The 23,451-nt window shown below is 44.6% G+C and overlaps 1 pseudogene; it reads left to right on the top strand.

Annotated features, from left to right (window-relative positions):
• Positions 1–7,421: 7,421 nt before the first annotated feature.
• The window catches only part of LOC137358405 (probable G-protein coupled receptor 139), a 34,727-nt pseudogene continuing 18,697 nt past the window's right edge, over positions 7,422–23,451 (top strand).

The following is a 23,451-nucleotide window of genomic DNA, read 5'->3' as shown; positions in this document are numbered from 1 at the left end:
CATTACAGTGCAGTACAGGCCCTTCAGCCCTCGATGTTGCGCCGACCTGTGAAACCATCTGACCTACACTATTCCATTTTCATCCATATATCTATCCAATTACCACTTAAATGCCCTTAAAGTTGGCGAGTCCACTACTGTTGCAGGCAGGGCATTCCACGCCCCTACTACTCTCTGTGGAAAGAAACTATCTCTGACATCTGTCCTATATCTATCACCCCTCAACTTAAAGCTATGTCCCCTCGTGTTTGCCATCACCATCCGAGGAAAAGGGCTCTCACTATCCACACTGTCCAACCCTCTGACTATCTTTTCTGTCTCTATTAAGTCACCTCTTCTCCTCCTTCTCTCTAACGAAAACAACCTCAAGTCCCTCAGCCTATACCAGGCAACATCCTAGTAAGACTCCTCTGCACCTTTTCGAAAGCATCCACATCCTTCCTATAATGCGGTGACCAGAACTACACGCAATACTCCAGGTGCGGCTGCACCAGAGTTCTGTACAGCTGCAGCATGACCTCGTGGCTCCTAAACTCGATCCCCCTACTAATAAAAGCTAACACACCATATGCCTTCTTAACAGCTCTATTAACCTGGGTGGCAACTTTCAGGGATTTATGTACCTGGACACCAAGATCTCTCTGCTCATCTACACTACCAAGAATCTTCCCATTAGCCCAGTATTCTGCAATCCTGTTACTCCTTCCGAAGTGAATCACCTCACACTTTTCCGCATTAAACTCCATTTGCCATCGATCAGCCCAGCTCTGCAGCCTATCTATGTCCCTTTGTAACCTACAACATCCTTCGGCACTATCCACAACTCCACCGACCTTCGTGTCATCTGCAAATTTACTAACCCACCCTTCTACACCCTCATCCAGGTCATTTATAAAAATGACAAACAGCAGTGGCCCCAAAATAGATCCTTGCGGTACACCACTAGAAACTATACTCCAGGATGAACATTTACCATCAACCACCACCCTCTGTCTTCTTTCAGCTAGCCAATTTCTGATCCAAAGCACTAATTCACCTTCAATCACATACTTCTGTATTTTCTGCAATAGCCTACCGTGGGGAACTTTATCAAACGCCTTACTGAAGTCCATATAGACCACATCCACGGCTTTTCCCTCATCCACCTGTTTGGTCACCTTCTCAAAAAACTCAATAAGGTTTGTGAGGCACGACCTACCCTTCACAAAACCGTGCTGACTATCTCCACTGAACTTATTCTTTTCAAGATGATTATAAATCCTGTCTCTTATAACCTTTTCCAACATTTTACCCACAACCGAAGTAAGGCTCACAGGTCTATAATTACCAGGGCTGTCTCTACTCCCCTTCTTGAACAAGGGGACAACATTTGCTATCCTCCAGTCTTCCGGCACTATCCCTGTCGACAATGACGACATAAAAATCAAGGACAAAGGCTCTGCAATCTCCTCCCTGGCTTCCCAGAGAATCCTAGGATAAATCCCATCTGGCCCAGGGGACGTATCTATTTTCACACTTTCCAAAATTGCTCACACCTCCTCCTTGTGTACCTCAATCCCATCGAGCCTAGTAGTCTGTATCTCAGTATTCTCCTCGACAACATTTTCTTTCTCCACTGTAAATACTGACGAAAAATATTCATTTAATGCTTGCCCTATCTCCTCCGATTCCACACACAACTTCCCACTACTATCCTTGATTGGCCCTAACCTATCTCTAGTCATTCTTTTATTCCTGATATACCGATAGAAAGCCTTAGGGTTTTCTTTGATCCTATCCGCCAATGACTTCTCGTGTCCTCTCCTTGCTCTTCTTATCTCTCCCTTTAGATCCTTCCTGGCTAGCTTGTAACTCTCAAGCGCCCTAACTGAGCCTTCACGTCTCATCCTAACATAAGCCTTCTTCTTCCTCTTGACAAGCTCTTCAACTTCTTTAGTAAACCACGGCTCCCTCGCTCGACAACTTCCTCCCTGCCTTAAGTACATACTTTACAAGGACACGCAGTAGCTGCTCCTTGAATAAGCTCCACATTTCGATTGTGCCCATCCCCTGCAGTTTCCTTCCCCATCCTACGCATCCTAAATCTTGCCTAATCGCATCATAATTTCCTTTCCCCCAGCTATAATTCTTGCCCTGCTGTATATGCCTGTCCCTGCCCATCGCTAAGGTAAACCTAACCGAATTGTGATCACTATCACCAAAGTGCTCACCAACTTCTAAATCTAACACCTGGCCGGGTTCATTACCCAGTACCAAATCCAATGTGGCATCGCCCCTGGTTGGCCTGTCTACATACTGTGTCAGAAAACCCTCCTGCACACACTGGACAAAAACAGACCCATCTACAGTACTCGAACTATAGTATTTCCAGTCAATATTTGGAAAGTTAAAGTCCCCCATAACCACTACCCTGTTACTCTCGCTCCTGTCAAGAATCATCTTTGTTATCCTTTCCTCTACATCTCTGGAACTATTTGGAGGTCTATAGAAAACTCCCAACAGGGTGACCTCTCCTCTGCTGTTTCTAATCTCGGCCCAGACTACCTCAGTAGACGAGTCCTCAAACGTCCTTTCTGCCGCTGTAATACTTTCCTTGATTAACAATGCCACACCCCCCCCTTCTTTTACCATCTTCTCTGTTCTTAGTGAAACATTTAAATCCCGGAACCCGCAACATCCATTCCTGTCCCTGCTCTACCCATGTCTCTAAAATGGCCACAACATCGAGATCCCAGGTACCAACCCATGCTGCAAGCTCACCCACCTTATTCCGGATGCTCCTGGCGTTGAAGTAGACATATTTTAAACCAAGCTCTTGCTTGCATCTAGATGTGGAAATATATCACCGTTCCTTCATGGTCACTGGGCCAAAAGTCAGAAATACTATCTGTATAGTATTGTGGGAGCATCTTCACTAAACGACTGCAGTGGTTCACGTTGAAGGCCCAACATTTCATCATGGAAACCAGGGATAGAAAAGTTATGCCAGTCTTGTCAGTGTCACCCATATCCTGAGAACAAATATATATGGAACAGAATGTAAATAAAATCATTGAGTTTGTATTTGACTGATTGAAACCAGGCTTGGACTGTGATAAGAGCAGGACATCTTCTTCTTTGGCCTCCTTGTCTCGAAAGACAATGTGTAAGCGCCTGGAGGCAGTCAGTAGTTTGTGGAACAGCGCCTGGAGTGGCTATACAGGCCAAACGTAGAGTGACAGGCTCTTCTACAGGTGTTGCAGATAAAATTGGTTGACGGGGCTGTTGAGCAGTTGGCTCTCTCCTTGCGCTTCTGTCTTTTTTCCTGCCAACAGCTAAGTCTGTTCGACTCGCCGCACTTTAGTCCCGCCTTTCTGACGATCACTGGCAACTGACTCCCACGACTTGTTATCAATGTCGCAGGACTTCATGTCACGTTTGCAGGCGTCTTTAAAGCGGAGGCATGGACGGTTGGTGGGTCGATAACAGTGACGAGCTCGCTGTACAATGTGTCCTTGGGGCTCCTGCCATCTTCCATCCAGCTCACATGGCCAAAACATCTCAAACGTCGTTGGCTCAGTCGGGTGTATATGCTGGGGTTGTTGGCCCCCTCAAGGACTTCTGCGTTGGCGATACGGTCATGCCACCTGATGCCAAGGATTCTCCGAGGCAGCGAAGATGGAATGAATTGAGACGTCGCTCTTGGGTGACATACGTTGTCCAGACCTCGCTGTCATAGGGCAAGGTACTGAGGACACAGGCTTGATACAAACAGACTTTTGTATTCCATGTCAAAGTGCGCCATTTTCTCTCTTGGCTAGTCTGGATGCAGCAGTGGACGCCTTTTCCATGTGCATGTTGATTTCTGCATCAAGAGACAGGTTACTGGTGATAGCTGAGCCTATGTAGGTGAACTCTTGAACCACTTCCAGAGCGTGGTAGCCGATATTGATGGATGGAGCATTTCTGACGTCCTGTGCCATGATGTTTGTTTTCTTCAGGCTGATGATTGGGGCAAATTCGTTGCAGGCAGCCGCAATTCTATCGATGAGTCTGCCAAACTCCGACAACGTACTCTGATAAACATTCCGTCAACTTAGTTGGCCTCAATGGCCCTTTGTGTTTGATGTTCTGCTGTTACCTTTATTCGAGTGCAAGTAACAATGAGCCACTGGCTCAAAAACTGCCGGACACCAATTGTAAACATGAAATAATGAATCAATGGCTTGTTTTGCTACCGAATCGGAGAATCACGCAGCATGGAAACAATTCATTTAGTCTATCGTGCCTTTTCCATTTTTTAAAGAGCTTTATCTTTTGTCCTTATTGCCTATTCTTTTCCCATACGTCTGCAAATCATCTCTCGACCTCCGCCAGTATTCATCCAGTTCCCTTTTGAAACTTACTTGTGAATTGATTTATTCATGTCTTCAGACGGTGCATTCCAGATTGTAATAACTCACTGTATATATAAAAAGTTATCTTTTTATTCCCTCTTGTTCTTTTGCCAAGTATTTGAAATCCTGTTTCCGACCCTGGTTCCAGTGGAAATAGTTTATCCTTACTCTGTTAAAATTCCACATCATTTTGAACGCGGATATTAAATGTCCCCTTGACAGTATTTGCTCTAAGGAGTGCAATCCCAGCTTCTTCAATCTTCCACATAGCTGAAATCACCCAGCCATACCATTATTCCAGTAAATTTCCCCTGTACCCTCTCCAAGGCTTTGACATCCTTTCTAACATGTAATGTCCAGAATAACTCACAACTGTTCAGCTGAGACCTAATCAATACTTCATCAAGTTGTCGCGTAGTTTTCTTGAGTTTTCATTCACTGCCTCTATGTATAAAACCAAATATCCTATATGCATTTTAACAAGCTTAGCAACGTGTCTTCTCACATTCAAAGACTTGTGTACATGTGCCTGCACCTCTGTTAACATTGTATCATTTAATTCTGTTGCCTCTCCTCATTCTTCCTGCCAAGTGTATCCTTCACACTTCTTCGCAGATGGGATCAACAAAAACCCTAAAGCTTTCTATAGGTATATCAGGAATAAAAGAATGACTAGAGTTAGATTAGGGCCAATCAAGAATAGTAGTGGGAAGTTGCATGTGGAATCAGAGGAGATGGGGAAACGTTAAATGAATATTTTCCGTCAGTATTTACAGTGGAGAAAGAAAATGTTGTCGAGGAGAATACTGAGATACAGACTACTAGGCTCGATGGGATTGAGGTTCACAAGGAGGAGGTGTTAGCAATTTTGGAAAGTGTGAAAATAGATAAGTCCCCTGAGCCAGATGGGATTTATCCTAGGATTCTCTGGGAAGCCAGGGAGGAGATTGCAGAGCCTTTGTCCTTGATCTTTATGTCGTCATTGTCGACAGGAATAGTGCCGGAAGACTGGAGGATAGCAAATGTTGTCCCCTTGTTCAAGAAGGGGAGTAGAGACAGCCCTGGTAATTATAGACCTATGAGCCTTACTTCGGTTGTGGGTAAAATGTTGGAAAAGGTTATAAGAGACAGGATTTATAATCATCTTGAAAAGAATAAGTTCATTAGCGATAGTCAGCACGGTTTTGTGAAGGGTAGGTCGTGCCTCACAAACCTTATTGAGTTTTTTGAGAAGGTGACCAAACAGGTGGATGAGGGTAAAGCCGTGGATGTGGTGTATATGGATTTCAGTAAGGCGTTTGATAAGGTTCCCCACGGTAGGCTATTGCAGAAAATACGGAAGTATGGGATTGAAGGTGAATTAGTGCTTTGGATCAGAAATTGGCTAGCTGAAAGAAGACAGAGGGTGGTGGTTGATGGCATATGTTCATCCTGGAGTTTAGTTACTAGTGGTGTACCGCAAGGATCTGTTTTGGGGCCACTGCTCTTTGTCATTTTTATAAAAGATCTGGATGTGGGTGTAGAAGGGTGGGTTAGTAAATTTGTGGATGACACGAAGGTCGGTGGAGTTGTGGATAGTGCCGAAGGATGTTGTAGGTTACAGAGGTACATAGATAGGCTGCAGAGCTGGGCTGAGAGATGGCAAATGGTGTTTAATGCGGAAAAGTGTGAGGTGATTCACTTTGGAAGGAGTAACAGGAATGCAGAGTACTGGACTAATGGGAAGATTCTTGGTAGTGTAGATGAGCAGAGGGATCTTGGTGTCCTTAAATCCCTGAAAGTTGCCACCCAGGTTAATAGGGCTGTTAAGAAGGCATATGGTGTGTTAGCTTTTATTAGTAGGGGGATCGAGTTTCGGAGCCACGAGGTCATGCTGCAGCTGTACAAAACTCTGGTGCAGCCGCATCTGGAGTATTGCGTGCAGTTCTGGTCACCGCATTATAGGAAGGATGTAGAAGCTTTGGAAAGGGTGCAGAGGAGATTTACTAGGATGTTGCGTGGTATGGAGGGAAGGTCTTACGAGGAAAGGCTGAGGGACTTGAGGTTGTTTTCGTTAGAGAGAAGGAGGAGGAGAGTTGACTTAATAGAGACATATAAGATTATCAGAGGGTTAGATAGGGTGGATCGTGAGAGTCTTTTTCCTCGGATGGTGATGGCAAACACGAGGGGACATAGCTTTAAGTTGAGGGGTGATAGATATAGGACAGATGTCAGAGGTAGTTTCTTTACTCAGAGAGTAGTAGGGGCGTGGAACGCACTGCCTGCAACAGTCAAAGACTCTCCAACTTTAAGGGCATTTAATTGGTCATTGGATAGACATATGGATGAAAATGGAATAGTGTAGGTCAGATGGTTTCACAGGTCGGCGCAACATCGAGGGCCGAAGTGCCTGTACTGCGCTGTAATGTTCTATGTTCTATGTTCTATGATCAGGGATGATTTAGAATTAAGATATCCAGGCAGCTTGTCATTTACAAACTCATGTTTTGCTTTTTTTCCCCCAAGCCACAAAAAATTTGTCCCAGATTATAGAATCGAAACATCTCTCGAACGTTTCACCGACGTTAGAATGAATGACCTGTAAATTACAGGGTTACCCATTTGTCCTATTTCAGACAGGGTGTGACATTTGTAACCACCAGTACACTGTCACCATTGCCATATCAAAGTAGGATTGAACAATTCTGGCCAGTGCTTCTGATTTTTCAACATATCTTTCCACCAGCAACCCACAGACATCCCATCCTGATCGAGTAAAGCATATTCTTTATTGTCCTTCAAAAAGTGTTGGATCGAAATGGGTTAACTGAGCCTGTTTTCTTTCAGTGCTTGGAATTGGTGTTAGTCTCCATGGACTGTAGTTGTGAGGGTTTCCTCTGGAGGGTTTTCTTCTTCTATTAATAGTGCACGTCCTTCAAAATGCTAAGCTATTAACACCTAGTGTCAGCGGGAGTATCAGCCCCGGCACTAACAGGGATCTGCGGCTCCAGAGAGAAGGAGATGATCGATCAGAAACTGAGAACAATGGATTGGAATGTTACAACAATGGATCAGAATCTGAGAGCAATAGATTGGAATGTTACAAAAACGGGTCAGAATTTGAGAACAATTGATTGGGAGGTTGTAACAATGGGGAAGGGTTTATCTTCTTCGTTTCAGGCACTTATTGCAGATTACGATTGGATAACAGTAGCATGGCGAATTTATTGCGGTCTTTATGTGATTCAATACTTTTACTATCCAATACTTGCTATTCTTGGTGTTCCTGGTAAGTCTGGCTGTTCAGCGATTAATTCTGTAAACCGTGCATTCTAACAGCATTATTGTACTGCCATTTATTCTGCCCTCTTTGCTGTTGCTATTGTTGTTTGTGCTGGTTAGTCTCTGTACCCAGCTATTAACTCTACAAACTGATTTGATTTACTTTCGCTTATTTTTGCTGCTGCTGGTGTCTGTGTTATGTATGCTGTCACATGTGCAGACCAAGATTCAATGCAGTACTGCTTTTGATGTTTAAACATCGGCAAAATGGAAGCCATGATTTTCGTTCCCCATCACAACAAAGAACAAAGAACAAAGAAAATTACAGCAGAGGAACAGGCCCTTCGGCCCTCCAAGCCAGCGCCGATCCAGATCCTCTACATAACCCTGTCGCCTATTTTCAAAGGGTCTGTATCTCTTTGTTTCCTGCCCATTCATGCATCTGTCTAGATACATCTTAAAAGATGCTATCATGCCCGCGTCTACCACCTCCGCTGGCAATGCGTTCCAGACACCCACCACCCTCTGTGTAAAGAACTTTCCACGCATATCCCCCCTAAACATTTCCCCTCTCACTTTGAACTCGTGACCCCTTGTAATTGAATCCCCCACTCTGGGAAAAAGCTTCTTGCTATCCACCCTGTCTTTTCCTCTCATGATTTTGTACACCTCAATCAGGTCCTCCCTCAACCTCCATCTTTCTAATGACAATAATCAGAATCTACTCAACCTCTCTTCATAGCTAGCGCCCTCCATTCCAGGAAACATCCTGGTGAACCTCCTCTGCACCCTCTCCAAAGCATCTACATCCTTTTGGTAATGTGGCGACCAGAACTGCGCGCCGTATTCCAAATGTGGCCGAACCAAAGTATTATACAACTGTAACATGACCTGCCAACTCTTGTACTCAATGCCCCGTCCGATTAAGGAAAATATGCCGTATGCCTTCTTGACCACTCTATTGACCTGCATTGCCACCTTCAGGGAACAATGGATCTGAACACCCAAATCTCTCAGTACATCAATTTTCCCAGGACTTTTCCATTTATTGTATAGTTCACTCTTGAATTGGATCTTCCAATTTGCATCACCTCGCACGTGCCCTGATTGAACTCCATCTGCCATTTCTCTGCCCAACTCGCCAATCTATCCATATTCTGCTGTATTCTCTGACAGTCCCCTTCACTATCTGCTACTCCACCAATCTTAGTGTCGTCTGCAAACTTGCTAATCAGCCCACCTATACTTTCCTCCAATTCATTTATGTATATCACAAACATCAGTGGTCCCAGCACGGATCCCTGTGGAACACCACTGGTCACACGTCTCCATTTTGAGAAACTCCCTTCCACTGCTACTCTCTGTCTCCTGTTGCCCAGCCAGTTCTTTATCCATCTAGCTAGTACATCTTGGACCCCATGCGTCTTCACTTTCTCCATCAACCTACCATGGGGATCCTTATCAAACGCCTTACTGAAGTCCATGTATATGACATCCACAGCCCTTCCCTCATCAATCAACTTTGTCACTTCCTCAAAGAATTCTATTAAGTTGGTAAGACATGACCTTCCCTGCACAAAACCATGTTGCCTATCACTGATAAGCCCATTTTCTTCCAAATGGGAATAGATCCTATCCCTCAGTATCTTCTCCAGCAGCTTCCCTACCACTGACGTCAGGCTCACCGGTCTATAATTAGTTGGATTATCCCTGCTACCCTTCTTAAACAAGGGGACAACATTAGCAATTCTCCAGTCCTCCAGGACCTCACCCGTGTTTAAGGAAGTTGCAAAGATATCTGTTAAGACCCCAGCTATTTCCTCTCTCGCTTCCCACAGTAACCTGGGATAGGTCCCATCTGGACCTGGGGACTTGTCCACCTTAATGCCTTTTAGAATATCCAACACTTCCTCCCTCCTTATGCCGACATGACCTAGAGTAATCAAACATCTATCCCTAACCTCAACATCCGTCATGTCCCTCTCCTCGGTGAATACCGATGCAAAGTACTTGTTTAGAATCTCACCCATTTTCTCTGACTCCACGCATAATTTTCCTCCTTTTTCCTTGAGTGGGCCAATCCTTTCTCTGGTTACCCTCTTGCTCCTTATATATGAATAAAAGGCTTTGGGAGTTTCCTTAAGCCTGTTTGCTAAAGATATTTCATGACCCCTTTTAGACCTCTTAATTCCTCGATTCAGATTGGTCCTACATTCCCCATATTCTTCCAAAGCTTCGTCTTTCTTCAGCCGCCTAGACCTTATGTATGCTTCCTTTTTCCTCTTAGCTAATTTCAGAATTTCACCTGTCATCCATGGTTCCCTAATCTTGCCATGTCTGTCCCTCATTTTCACAGGAACATTTCTCTCCTGCACGCTAATCAACCTCTCTTTAAAAGCCTCCCAATATCAAATGTGGATTTATCTTCAAACAGCTGCTCCCAATCTACATTCCCCAGCTCCTGCCGAATTTTGGTATAGTTGGCCTTCCCCCAATTTAGCACTCTTCCTTTAGGACAAGTCACGTCTTTGTCCATGAGTATTCTAAAACTTATGGAATTGTGATCACTATTCCCAAATAGTCCCCTACTGAAACTTTAAACAAGACTCCCCCGAGATTAACAGTGAAATCTTGCAGAACTCCAGTCACTGGTGGGCTCTGGTGGTTGATACATGAGATGGTTGTGGTTGTTGGAGGTCAATCATCTGAGCTCCCGGACATCACTGCAGGAGTTCCTCAGGGTAGTGTCCTAGGCCCAAACATCTTCAGCTGCTTCATCAATGATCTTCCTTCAATCATGAGGTCAAAAGGTGGGATGTTCACTGAGGATTGAACAATGTTCTGCACCATTTGCAACTCCTTAGATACTGAAGCAGTCCATGCAGAAATGCAGCAAATCTTGGACAATATGCAGGCTTGGGCTGATAAGTGGCAAGTAACATTCGCGCCACACAATTGCCAGGCATTGACCATCTCCAACAAGAGAGAATCCAACCAACTCCCCTTGACATTCAATGGCATTTTGATTGCTTAAGTCCCCACTATCAGCATCCCGGGAGTTACCATTGACCAGAAACTGAACTGGAGTAGCCATATAAATGCCATGGCGACAAGGGCAGGTCAGAGGCTAGGAATCCTGAGCGAGTAACTCACCTCCTGACTCCCCAAAGCCTGTCCACCATCTACAAGGCACAAGTCAGGAGTGTGATGGAATACTCTCCGCTTGCCTGGATGGGTGCAGCTCCAACAACACTCAAGAAGCTCTACACCATCCAGGACAAAGCAGACCGCTTGATTGGCACCCCATCCACAAACATTCACCCCCTCCACCACAGGCACACAGTGGCAGCAGTGTGCACCATCCACAAGATGCACTGCAGCAATGCACCAAGGCTCCTTAGTCAGCACTTTCCAAACCCGCCACCTCAACCAACTGGAAGGACAAGGGCAGCAAATGCATGGGAACACCATCACCTGCAAGTTCCCCTCCAAGTCACACACAATCCTGACTTGGAACTATATCGCCGTTCATTCACTGTCGCTGGGTCAAAATCCTGGAACTCCCCTCCTAACAGCACTGTGGGTATACCTAACCCACATGGACTGGTTTTTTTCTGGTTTTTTTTCAGGTTTGCACTTGCTGATGTTCAATATTCAGTGTATTCACACCTAATCTGTACTAATGCTTTGTCTTTCAACACACCATTAACATATTGTTTGCCTTTGCTCCATGACCTTTTGGTCAGCTATGATGCCTGGTGCAATGTGCACCTTCTCTTTTGTTATCTCTTGCCCCACCCCCACCTCACTTGCTTACAATCTGTGACTTTTCTAATATTTGTCAGTTCCGAAGAAGGGTCACTGACCCGAAACGTTAACTCTGCTTCTCTTTCCACAGATGCTGCCAGACCTGCTGAGTGACTCCAGCATTTCTTGTTTTTGTTCCACATGGACTGCAGCAGTTCATGAAGGCAGCTCACCACCACCGTCTCAACGGCAATTAGAAATGGGCAATAAATGCTGACCTAGCCAGCAACATCCCCATCACAGGAGTCAATAATAAAAAAACACAAACATACATACAGACACACTCTGAGACACAAACAGATACACACAAACACAGAAGTACACACACTCAAGACACAGAAACTGAGGCACAGATGCACCAAGATATACAAACAAACACAGTCACAGTCTCAGAGACACACACACTGTGAGATACAAACAAACAGATACACATAGGCACATAGAAAGACACAGAGACATGGACACACACTCAGTGACACATACTCACAGAGACTGAGACACATAAACACACAAGCACAGAGGCACTCAGAGACACCGAAACTGATAATCAATCACACTGATACACAAAGACACAGAAACACACAAACTCATATATACATACACACTGCGATAAAACACACAGAAACACACCATGAGAGACAAGCAGGCAGGTATATATAACATATAAGTAAACAAACATGCACAGACACACACACACACATACACACACAAACAGACATAAACAAGCAGGTATACACTGACACATAGTGGAACACACACACACACACAAACACACACACTGAAACGCAAGGAGATACACAAAGACACGTAAAAATAAGCAGACATACTTGGAGACACACACACTGAGACACAATCAAACAGAAAAACACATACACAAGCACGTTCAGGTCGAGGGTTTGGAAGGTGCTGTCTGAGGAGCCTTGGTGCGTTGCTGCAGTGCATCTTGCAGATGGTACACACTGCTGCCACTGTGCGTCGGTGGTGGAGGGAGGGAATGTTTGTGGATGGGGTGCCAATCAAGCAGGCTGCTTTGCCCTGGATGGTGTCCAGCTTCTTGGGTGTTGTTGGAGCTGCACCCATCCAGGCAAGTGGAGAGTATTCCATCACACACCTAACTTGTTCTTTGTAGATGGTGGACAGGCTTTGGGAAGTCACGTGGTGAGTTACTCGCTCAGGATTCCTAGCCTCTCACCTGCTCTTGTAGCCACGTTATTTATATGTCTGCCCCAGTTCAGTTTCTGGTCAATGGCCGCCCCTAGGATGTTGATAGTCGGGGGTTCAGCGATGGTAATGTGATTGAATGTCAAGGGGAGATGGTTAGATTCTCTCTTGTTGGAGATGGTTATTGCCTGGCACTTGTGTGGCGCGAATGTTACTTGCCACTTATCAGCACAAGCCTGGATATTGTCCAGGTCTTGCTGCATATCTACACAGAGTTCTTCAGTGTCTGAAGAGTCATGAATGGTGCTGAACATTGTGCAATCATCAGCGAACATCCCCACTTCTGACCTTATGATTGAAGTAAGGTCATTGATGAAGCAGCTGAAGATGTTTGGGCCTAGGACACTACCCTGAGGAACTCCTGCAGTGATGTCCTGGAGCTCAGATGATTGACCTCCAACAACCACAACCATCTTCCTTTGCGTCGGGTATGACTCCAGCCGACGGAGGGTTTTCCCCCTGATTCCCACTGACCTCAGTTTTGCTAGAGCTCCTTGATGCCATACTCGGTCAAATGCTGCCTTGATTTCAAGGGCAGTCACTCGAAGCTCACCTCTTGAGTTCAGCTCTTTTGTTCATTTTTGAATCAAGGCTGTGATGAGGTCAGGAGTTGAGTTGCCCTGGCATAACCCTAACTGAGCTTCTGAGCAGGCTATTGCTAAGCAAGTGCCGCGTGATCGCAGTGTTGATGACACCTTCCATCACTTTACTGATGATTGAGATGGGGCGGTAACTGGTCGGGTGGGACTTATCCTGCTTTTTGTGTACAGGACATACCTGGGCAATTTTCCACATTGCAGGGTAGATGCCACTGTTATACCTGCACTGAAACAGCTTAGCTTGGGGCGTGGCAAGTTCTGGACCACAGGTCTTCAGTACTATTGCCGGAATATTGTCAGGGCCCATAGCCTTTTCAGTATCCAGTGCCTTCAGTCGTTTCTTGATATCACGAGGAAAGAATCGAATTGGCTGAAGTCTGGCATCTGTGATGGAGAGGACTTTAGGAGGAGGCTGAGATGGATCAGCAATTCGGCACTTCTGGCAGAAGATTGTTGCAAATGCTTCAGCCTTGTCTTTTGCACGAAAGTGCTTCGCTCCCACTTCATTGAGGATGGGGATATTTGTGGAGCCACCGCCTGCAGTTAATTGTTTAATTGTCCACCACAATTCACGGCTGGATGTGGCAGGACTGCAGAGCTTAGATACATACTCAGAGTTACTGCTTACAGACACAGGAACTGAGACACAAACAAACAGATACACTCAGACATACAAACACAAACGTACATACACACACACCCAGAGACAGAGACTGATACACAAACGAACAGATACACTCAGACATAGAAACACAAACGTACATACACACATATACCCAGCAACAGAGACACAAACAAACAGATACACACAGACACATAAACACAAACTCATACACACGCAGAGACACACACCCCGACACCCAAATAAGCAGATATATAAAGATGCATAAGGAACAAAGAACAAAGAACAGTACAGCACAGGAACAGGCCATTCGGCCCTCCAAGTCTACGCCGATTTTGATGCCTGCCTAAACTAACACCTTCTGCACTTCAGGGCCCATATCCCTCTATTCCCTTCCTATTCATGTATTTGTCAAGATGTCTCTTCAAGGTCGCTAACGTATCTGCTTCCACCACCTCCCCTGGCAGCAAGTTCCAGGCACTCACCACCCTCTGTGTAAAACACTTGCCTCGTACATCCCCTCTAAACTTTGCCCCTCTCACCTTAAACCTATGTCCCCTGGTAACTGACTCTTCCACCCTGGTAAAAAGCTTCTGACTATCCACTCTGTCCATGCCGCTCATAACTTTGTAAACCTCTATCATGTCGCCACTCCACCTCCGTCATTCCAGTGAAACCAATCCGAGTTTTTCCACCCTCTCCTCATAGCTAATGCCCTCCAGACCAGGCAACATCCTGGTAAACCTCCTCTGTCCCCTATCCAAAGCCTCCACGTCCTTCTGGTAGTGTGGCGACCAGAATTGCACGCAATATTCTAAGTGTGGCCTAACTAAGGTTCTGTACAGCTGCAGCATGACTTACCTATTTTTATACTCTATGCCCCGACCGATGAAGGCAAGCATGCCGTATGCCTTCTTGACTACCTTATCCACCTGCGTTGCCACTTTCAGTGACCTGTGGACCTGTACGCCCAGATCTCTCTGCCTGTCAATACTCCTAAGGGTTCTGCCATTTACTGTAAAGCTCCCATCTGCATTAGACCTTCCAAAATGCATTACCTCACATTTGTCCAGATTAAACTCCATCTGCCATTTCTCTGCCCAAGTCTCCAACCGATCTATATCCTGCTGTATCCTCTGAAAATCCTTATCATTATCCGCAACTCCACCAACCTTTGTGTCGTCCACAAGCTTACTAATCAGACCAGCTACATTTTCCTCCAAATCATTTATATATACTACAAACAGCACTCAGTTACACACTCAGAAAGAGCTACAAAAGAGCGTGAAAACACATGTGTTAGTTCATATGTGTTCTAAAACATGTGCACAGAAACAAACACAGTAACGCACATTGACACACAGAAAGCCCACACACACACACAGATGTACATACACACATATACTTCTCTAAATGTTGTGGTGAAGCAGAGATATGTACGAGTCCAAGTGCAGGAATCACTAAAACTTAGTAGGCAGATGCAAAAAGTAATGAAGAATATTATTAGGATGTTGGCCTTTATCTGGAGGGCTGGATTACAAAGGGAAGTGAGTGGTGCTTCAGCTGTACAAAGCTCTGGTTAGACTCCATCTGGAGTATTGCTATCGGGTTTGGGTCATCCATCTCAGAAAGGATGTATTGACCTTGAAGTGAGTGCAGCCCAGAACGATACCAGAATAATACTGGAGATAAAAGGGTTAAATTCTAAGGACAGGAAGCATAGACCAGATAAACATTCACTTCCGTAGAATACATTAAGAGGTGATATAATTATCACAGAATATTACTGCACTGAGGGAGGCCATTCAGCCTTTCAAGGTTCTGCCAGCTGTTTCGAAGAGCAATTATGTTTGTTGGACTGTTCCAATCTTCCCCATCTCCCAGCAATATTTCCTCCTTCACAGATTTATACAATTCCCTTTTGAAATCTACATTTAAATCTTTTTCCACCACCAGACCATCAAGTAGTACTTTGGAGATGCTAACAATTCATTCACTAAAACTTTTGTTCTCATGTTCCCACTGGGTATTCTGACAGTCACCTTAAACCTGTGTCATCTGCTCATTGATCCTCCAGTCATTGGAAACAGTTTCTTTTTAGTGAATCTGTCTGAATCTATTACTTCTGTCACAACTCTGTCATTACCTATGAATTGCTCTTGTTCATTCTTCAGTGACTCTGCTCCCATTCTGATTTGCATGTTGTTATTTATCTCTCTGTAAAATACTTCACTATTTCTTTTCATATTACTTGACAATTTAAATTTGCAGCTCCTCTTTGACTTCATTTATTTTGGTTTCCTTCCTCATTTCTTTGATTTTACTTTCTCGCATCCTCACATTTATTGTCAATGGACTTTCATTTTAGTTTCAATTTGTGCTTCTTCATTTATTCATCCATGGTGTCTCATTATTGGGCAGTCTGTTCTTTTTTAGCAGAATAAATATCTTCTGAAGTCCATTCATCACTTTTTGAAATATTTCCCACTGCTGTTCTATTTGCTTGTTCATCAATATTCTGTTCCAATTTACTTTTCTACATTGCAGACTTACCATTCAAAATAAGCTTTTCTAATTTATTATTTTTGGCTTTTCTTCTTTAATTCTTTCTCAATCATTGCCTTAAAATTTGTTATGTTGTGATTGATATTGCCTCGATTTTCATCAAAGTTTTGATTTCACATCAGCTCTGGTTTATTTTCAATGACTGGATCCATCACCACTGCCTTGATGGATCTCCTATCTACTGGGTACGAATTCCATCCTAAACACATTGTAAATATTCCTTTCCCTTTGCCCCATTCCCTACCTCTTCTTTCCAGATTATTAGTTGTGGTTGAAATCTCCCATGATTAATACACGATGAATTTGATTCACTTCATATTTTCCTCTAATTCCCATCCACTATTAGCTGGCCTGTAGAATGGCCATTTTCATATGATTTAACTTGGCTACGATCCACATTCCTCTGAGACATTTGTATCCAATATGGAAAATACACTCAGCAGATCAGCAGCTATTGCTTGCCAATTATTCAAATGTTCAAGATGAATTTGAAAGTTGTCCAAACAGCTTCTGTGACAGAGATAGACTGTCAAAAATAAGGAAAAACAAGTCCCGGAAGACTTACAAAGTCTTACTTACAAAGCACATCTTCTTTGGCCTCCTTATCTCATGAGACAATGGATACGTGCCTGGAGGTGGTCAGTGGTTTGTGAAGCAGCGCCTGGAGTGGCTATAAAGGCCAATTCTAGAGTGACAGGCTCTTCCACAGGTGCTGCAGAAAACTTTGTTTGCCGGGGCTGTTGCACAGTTGGCTCTCCCCTTGCGCTTCTGTCTTTTTCCCTGGCAACTGCTAAGTTGCTTCGACTCACCACAGTTTAGCCCCACCTTTATGGCTGCTCGCCATAAACAAGTCCCAGAAGACTTACAAAGTAAAGCACATCACAGGCATAAGAACATAAGAAATAAGAAGAGGAGTAGATCATTCGGCCCTTTGGTTCTGCTCTGTCATTCGATATGATAATGTTTGATCTATTATCATAACTCCACCTTCCTACACTATCCCCATCTGCCTTATTATCCAAGAAATTATCAATGTCATTCCTGAATATATTCAACAGCTGAGCATTCACTATCCTCTTGGTAGAGAATTCCAAAGATTCATTCCCCTTTAAGTGAAGACATTTCCCCTCATCTTAGTCCTAAATGGCCAACCCTTATTCCTAGTCTGTGTTCTCTAGTTCTAGATTTCCCAACCAGCATGTAGACATAAGCCAGCAGATATTCCAAGTGAAATGAAATGTCAGAAAATGTGTTCAGGAATGTGGCTGGGTGAGATGGGGGCACAGATTTGCAGCAGAGGTCAAAACTAAAAGTAATCTTGCTTCCAGATTAACAGAAAAATCTTATAGAACTCGAAGTCACTGATGAAGCTTGACATATCCAGAGTAGCTCAATTGAAAACTGGGAGTGTGGAAGTTCAGTTCAGCTCATACATTGTGTTCAGTGGTATTGCTGGGCTGTGTGAAAGTGATTGTGTTGGGACATAAATTACACAGCAAATCTCTTGACTCAGATAGAAGGCACAGGGAGAGAGAGAGAGGCAGAGAAACAGCAGCAAAGAGGAAACATACAGAGGGAAATAAGTGAGACAGACTGAGAGAGAGACGTGGAGTGAGAGGTTTACAGTGCGTCGGGGAAAAGAGAGAATGAGGCAGAGAGTGTGAGTATAATTATGTCATGTTCAGTTACCTAGTTAAAAACTGAGGCTCAGTGATTTTCCATTATTTCTGCTAGTTTACTGCCATTACCTAACTTTACCTTATGCATCCCTTAGTGAGCCTGTCCCGATCCTGATTTTACTTTTGTTATTTGTGTCTGTAGAAAACTTTACTAATTTCTTTTTATTATTCCCTGAAAATTTCATTTCCTCGGTCCTCTTTGCCTTCTTTTTTCACTTTGTTCCTAACTTCTTCCAATTCCTTTTTGTTGCCTTATTCTGTCTTGTAAATGGAATTAACGTTTACCTTTTACTTTCATTTCAATTTTGTCCTTATCAAATTATCCGCCTATGGTGTTTTATCATTGACTGGTTAGTTCTTGTTATTTAGCAGAATATATTTATCCTGAAATCTATTGATCATTTTTTGAAATATTTCACACTGCTCTTCTATCTCTTCGCATGTCAATATTTTTTCAGCATTCCTTTACTAGTTCCATTCTCATTCCCTAAAAATCAGCTTTTTCCCCAATCTATTAACATTGGCTTTCCCTTACTTACATATTTTTCAAACATTATCTTCAATCTTCTAATCTGATCACTATTTCCAAGATTTTCACCGAAGACTACCTTTCCTAACAGCGAGGCATCATTTCTAACGTTAGATCCTATATAGGTCCTTTCTTCCTGGGCTTCCTCCGTACTGGGGAGGAAAGGAGATCTGATTGGCCATTAAATATTCCATTCCCTTTTCCCCTTCATCCATGTCGTCTTTCCAGTTTATGTGGAGGTAGTTAAAATTCCCCTGATTTTTATGCTATGCATTTATGGAATTTCAAAGATTTGTTTGCATGTTTTCCCTCAACTTCTCTTCCACCATTAGGTGGTCTATAGGAGAATCTTATTGGAATAATTTGAACCTGGCTGTGATCCCTGTTCTCCAGAGGCATCTGTGTCCTGGATGGATATAAGCTCAGCACAGCTGTGACAATTCCTTGTCAATTATTCAAATGTTTCAGATGAATTTAGAAATTGACCAAATGTCTTCAGTTCCAGAGACAGACTAACAAAACAAATGAAAAACAGAAGCAGAATGAAGGCATAGAGAATGTACAGATAAAGAAGAGAGTAGATATGTCATTGGAAGATGAAATGTAATAAAATGAGTTGAAGAATGGGGCTGCGTGAGATGTGGAGTCAGAGATGAGATTAGAAACACAAACAGGATTCGCCCGAGATTATCAGTGAAATCTTGCAGGATTCCAGTCAGTGTTAGGGTCTGGTGGTGGTTGTGTAAGATGGTTGTGGTTGTTGGAGGTCAAACATCTGAGCTCCAGGACATCACTGCAGGAGTTCTCAGGGTAGTGTCCTAGGCCCAAACATCTTCAGCTGCTTCATCAATGACCTTCCTTCAATCATGAGGTCAAAAGGTGGGATGTTCACTGAGGATTGAACAATGTTCAGCACCATTCACAACTCCTCAGATACTGAAGCAGTCCGTGCAGAAATGCAGCAAGACTTGGACAATATGCAGGCTTGTGCTGTTACGTGGCAAGTAACATTCGCGCCAGACAAGTGCCAGGCAATGACCATCTCCAAAAAGAGAGAATCTAACCATCTTCCCTTAACATTCAATGGCATTCCTATCGCTGAATCCCCCACTATCAACATCCTATGGGCTGCCATTGACCAGAAACTGAACTGGAGTAGCCATATAAATAACGTGGCTACAAGAGCAGGTTAGAGGCTAGGAATCCTGCGATGAGTAACTCACCTCCTGACTCCCCAAAGCCTCTCCACCATCTACAAGGCACAGGTCAGGGGTGTGATGGAATACTCTCCACTTGCCTGGATGGGTGCAGCTCCAACAACACTCAAGTTTGACACCATCCAGGCTAAAGCAGCCAGCTTGATTAGCACCACATCGAGGAACATTCCCTCCCTCCATCACCGATGCATGGTGGCAGCAGTGTGTACCATCTACTAGATGCACTGTATCAATGCACCAAGGCTCCTGAGACAGCACCTTCCAAACCCTCAACCTCTAACAACTGGAAGGATTGGAGGACAGCGAATGTGGTACTATTATTCAAGATGGGTAGCAGGGATAAACCAGGTAATTACAGGCTGGTTTTTCTAACATCAGTAGTAGAGAAACTATTGGAAAAAGTTCTGAGGGACAGGATTTATCTCCACTTGGAGAGGCAGGAATTAATCAGGGATAGTCAGCATGGCTTTGTCAAGGAGAGATCGTGTCTAACTAACATGATTGATTTTTTTTGTCGATGTGAATAGGTGTGTACATGAGGGTAAAGCAGTTGATGTAGTATACATGGACTTCAGTAAGGCTTTTGATAAGGTCCCACATGGGAGATTGGTTAAGAAGGTAAGAGCCAATGGGATCCAATGCAATTTGGCAAATTGGATCCAAAATTGGCTTAGTGGCAGGAGGCATAAGGTGATGGTTGAGGGTTGTTTTTGCAGGTGGAAGCCTCTCACCAGTGGTGTAACACAGGGTTCGGTCCTGGGACTCTTGCTGTTTGTCGTGTACATTAATGATTTAGACATGAATACAGGAGGTATGATCAGTAAATTCACAGATGGCATGAAAATCGGTGCTGTTGTAAATAGTGAGGAGGAAAACCTTAGATTGCAGGACGATAAACATGGGCTGATAAGATGGGTGGAGTTGTGTCAAATGGAATTTAATCCTGAGAAGTGTGAGGTGATGCATTTTGGGAGGACTAACAAGGCAAGGGAATATGCAATGGATGGTAGGACCCTAGGATGTACAAAAGGTCAGAGGGACCTTGGTGTACATGCCCATAGATCACTGAAGGCAGCAGCACAGCTAGATAAGGTGGTTAGGAAGGCATCTGAGATACTTGCCTTTATTAGCCAAGGCATAGAATATAAGAGCAGGGAGTTTATGATGGAGCTGGAAAAAACGCTATGATACAGGATGAGTAGAGCGCCCCATGTCTGTGTATCACATACTCAGGGGATGAGTAGACCGCCCCCTGTCTCTGTATCACAGACTCAGGGAATGAGCAGACTGCCCCTTGTCTCTGCATCACAAACTCAGGGGATGAGTAGACCGCCCCCTGTCTTTGTATCACAGACTCAGGGTATGTGTTGACTGACCCTGTCTCTGTATCACAGACTCAGAGGATGAGCTAACCGCCGTTGTCTCTGTATCTTATACTCAGGGGATGAGTAGACCGCACCCTGTCTCTGTATAACAGATTCAGGGGATGAGTAGACCGCTCCTGTCTCTGTATCACAGACTCAGGGGATGAGTAAACTGGCCCTGTCTCTGTATCACCGACTCAAGGGATGAGTAAACCGCCCTTGTCTCTGTATTTCATACACAGAGGATGAGTAGACCGCACGCTGCCTCTGTGTCTCATACTCAGGGGATGAGCAGACCACACCCTGTCTCTGTATCGCACACTCAGGGGATGATTAGACAACCCCCGGTCTGTGTATCACAGACTCAGGGGATAAATAAACCGCCCTTGTCTCTGTATCTCATACTCAGGGGATGAGTATATCGCCCCCTGTCTCTGTATCCCCGAATCAGGGGATGAGTATACCGCCCCAGGTCTGTGTATCACAGACTCAGGGGAAGAGTAGACCGCCCCCTCTCTCAGTATCACCGACTCAGGGGATGAGTAGACCGCCCCATGTCTCTGTATCAGTGACTCAGGGTATGAGAAGACCGCACCCTGCCTCTGTATCACAGACTCAGGGTATGTGTTAACTGACCCTGTCTCTGTATCACAGACTCAGAGGATGAGCTAACCGCCGTTGTCTCTGTATCTTATACTCAGGGGATGAGTAGACCGCACCCTGTCTCTGTATAACAGATTCAGGGGATGAGTAGACCGCTCCTGTCTCTGTATCACAGACTCAGGGGATGAGTAAACTGGCCCTGTCTCTGTATCACCGACTCAAGGGATGAGTAAACCGCCCTTGTCTCTGTATTTCATACACAGAGGATGAGTAGACCGCACGCTGTCTCTGTGTCTCATACTCAGGGGATGAGCAGACCACACCCTGTCTCTGTATCGCACACTCAGGGGATGATTAGACAACCCCCGGTCTGTGTATCACAGACTCAGGGGATAAATAAACCGCCCTTGTCTCTGTATCTCATACTCAGGGGATGAGTATATCGCCCCCTGTCTCTGTATCCCCGAATCAGGGGATGAGTATACCGCCCCAGGTCTGTGTATCACAGACTCAGGGGAAGAGTAGACCGCCCCCTCTCTCAGTATCACCGACTCAGGGGATGAGTAGACCGCCCCATGTCTCTGTATCAGTGACTCAGGGTATGAGAAGACCGCACCCTGCCTCTGTATCACCGACTCAGGGGATGAGTAGACCGCGCCATGTCTCTGTATCACCGACTCAGGGGATGAGTAGACCGCCCTCTGGCTCTGTCTTGCAGACTCAGGTGATGAGTAGACCACTCCCTGTGTCCGTATCGTACACTCTGGGGATGAGTAGACCGCCCCCTGTCTCTGTATCACATACTCGGGGGATGAGTAGACCACCAGCGGATGAGTCATATACTTATCGAGATACAGAGCATGGCCATTCGGCCCATCGAGTCCATTCCTGCTCTTCGCAGATAAACCCAGACAGTCTCATTCCGACTCTCAACCCATGGAGCCCCGAAACTTTCTTCCCTCGAAGAGCCCATGCAATTTCTTTGCAAGTCATTGATCACCTCTGCTTCCAACATCCACGTGGGCAGCAACTTCTAAGTCATTATCACTCGCTACGTAAGCATTTCTTCTTCACATTCCCATTGCACCTCTTGCCCAATATTTTCAATCAGTCTCCCCTTGTCCTTGTACCATCATTTAATGGGAACAGTTTTTATTTGTCTACATTATGCATGCCTGTCATAATCTTGCACATCTCCATCAAATCTTCCTCAATATTATTTGCTGCAGGGAGACAAACCCCAGGTTTTTAATGTAAATCTTGTAACTAAAATCCCCACCCTCGAATCATTCGGCTAAACGTCTTCTGCACCCTCTCCAGGACCCGCATATCTATTCTAAAATGTGGTGACTAGATTGGACGCAATATTTTCGTTGTGGCCCAACCAGTGCAAAAACCTTCATAAAAGGGTAGGTAGGGACAGTAGGTCCCTTTAAGGATCAGTGTGGTAATCTATGTGTGGAGCCACGGGAAATGGTTGTGGTCTGAAATGAACATGTCTGCCTGTATTTAACGTGGAGAAGGTCATGGAAGCTAGTGAGTTCAAGGGAGGGAACACCGATATCTGGCAGCATATCAGCATTACAAAGGAGGAGGAGGTGTTGAAGG

Source organism: Heterodontus francisci, chromosome 49 (genome assembly GCF_036365525.1).
Source record: "Heterodontus francisci isolate sHetFra1 chromosome 49, sHetFra1.hap1, whole genome shotgun sequence".
Taxonomy (NCBI): Eukaryota; Metazoa; Chordata; class Chondrichthyes; order Heterodontiformes; family Heterodontidae; genus Heterodontus; species Heterodontus francisci.
This window is presented reverse-complemented; position numbering and strand designations above follow the sequence as displayed.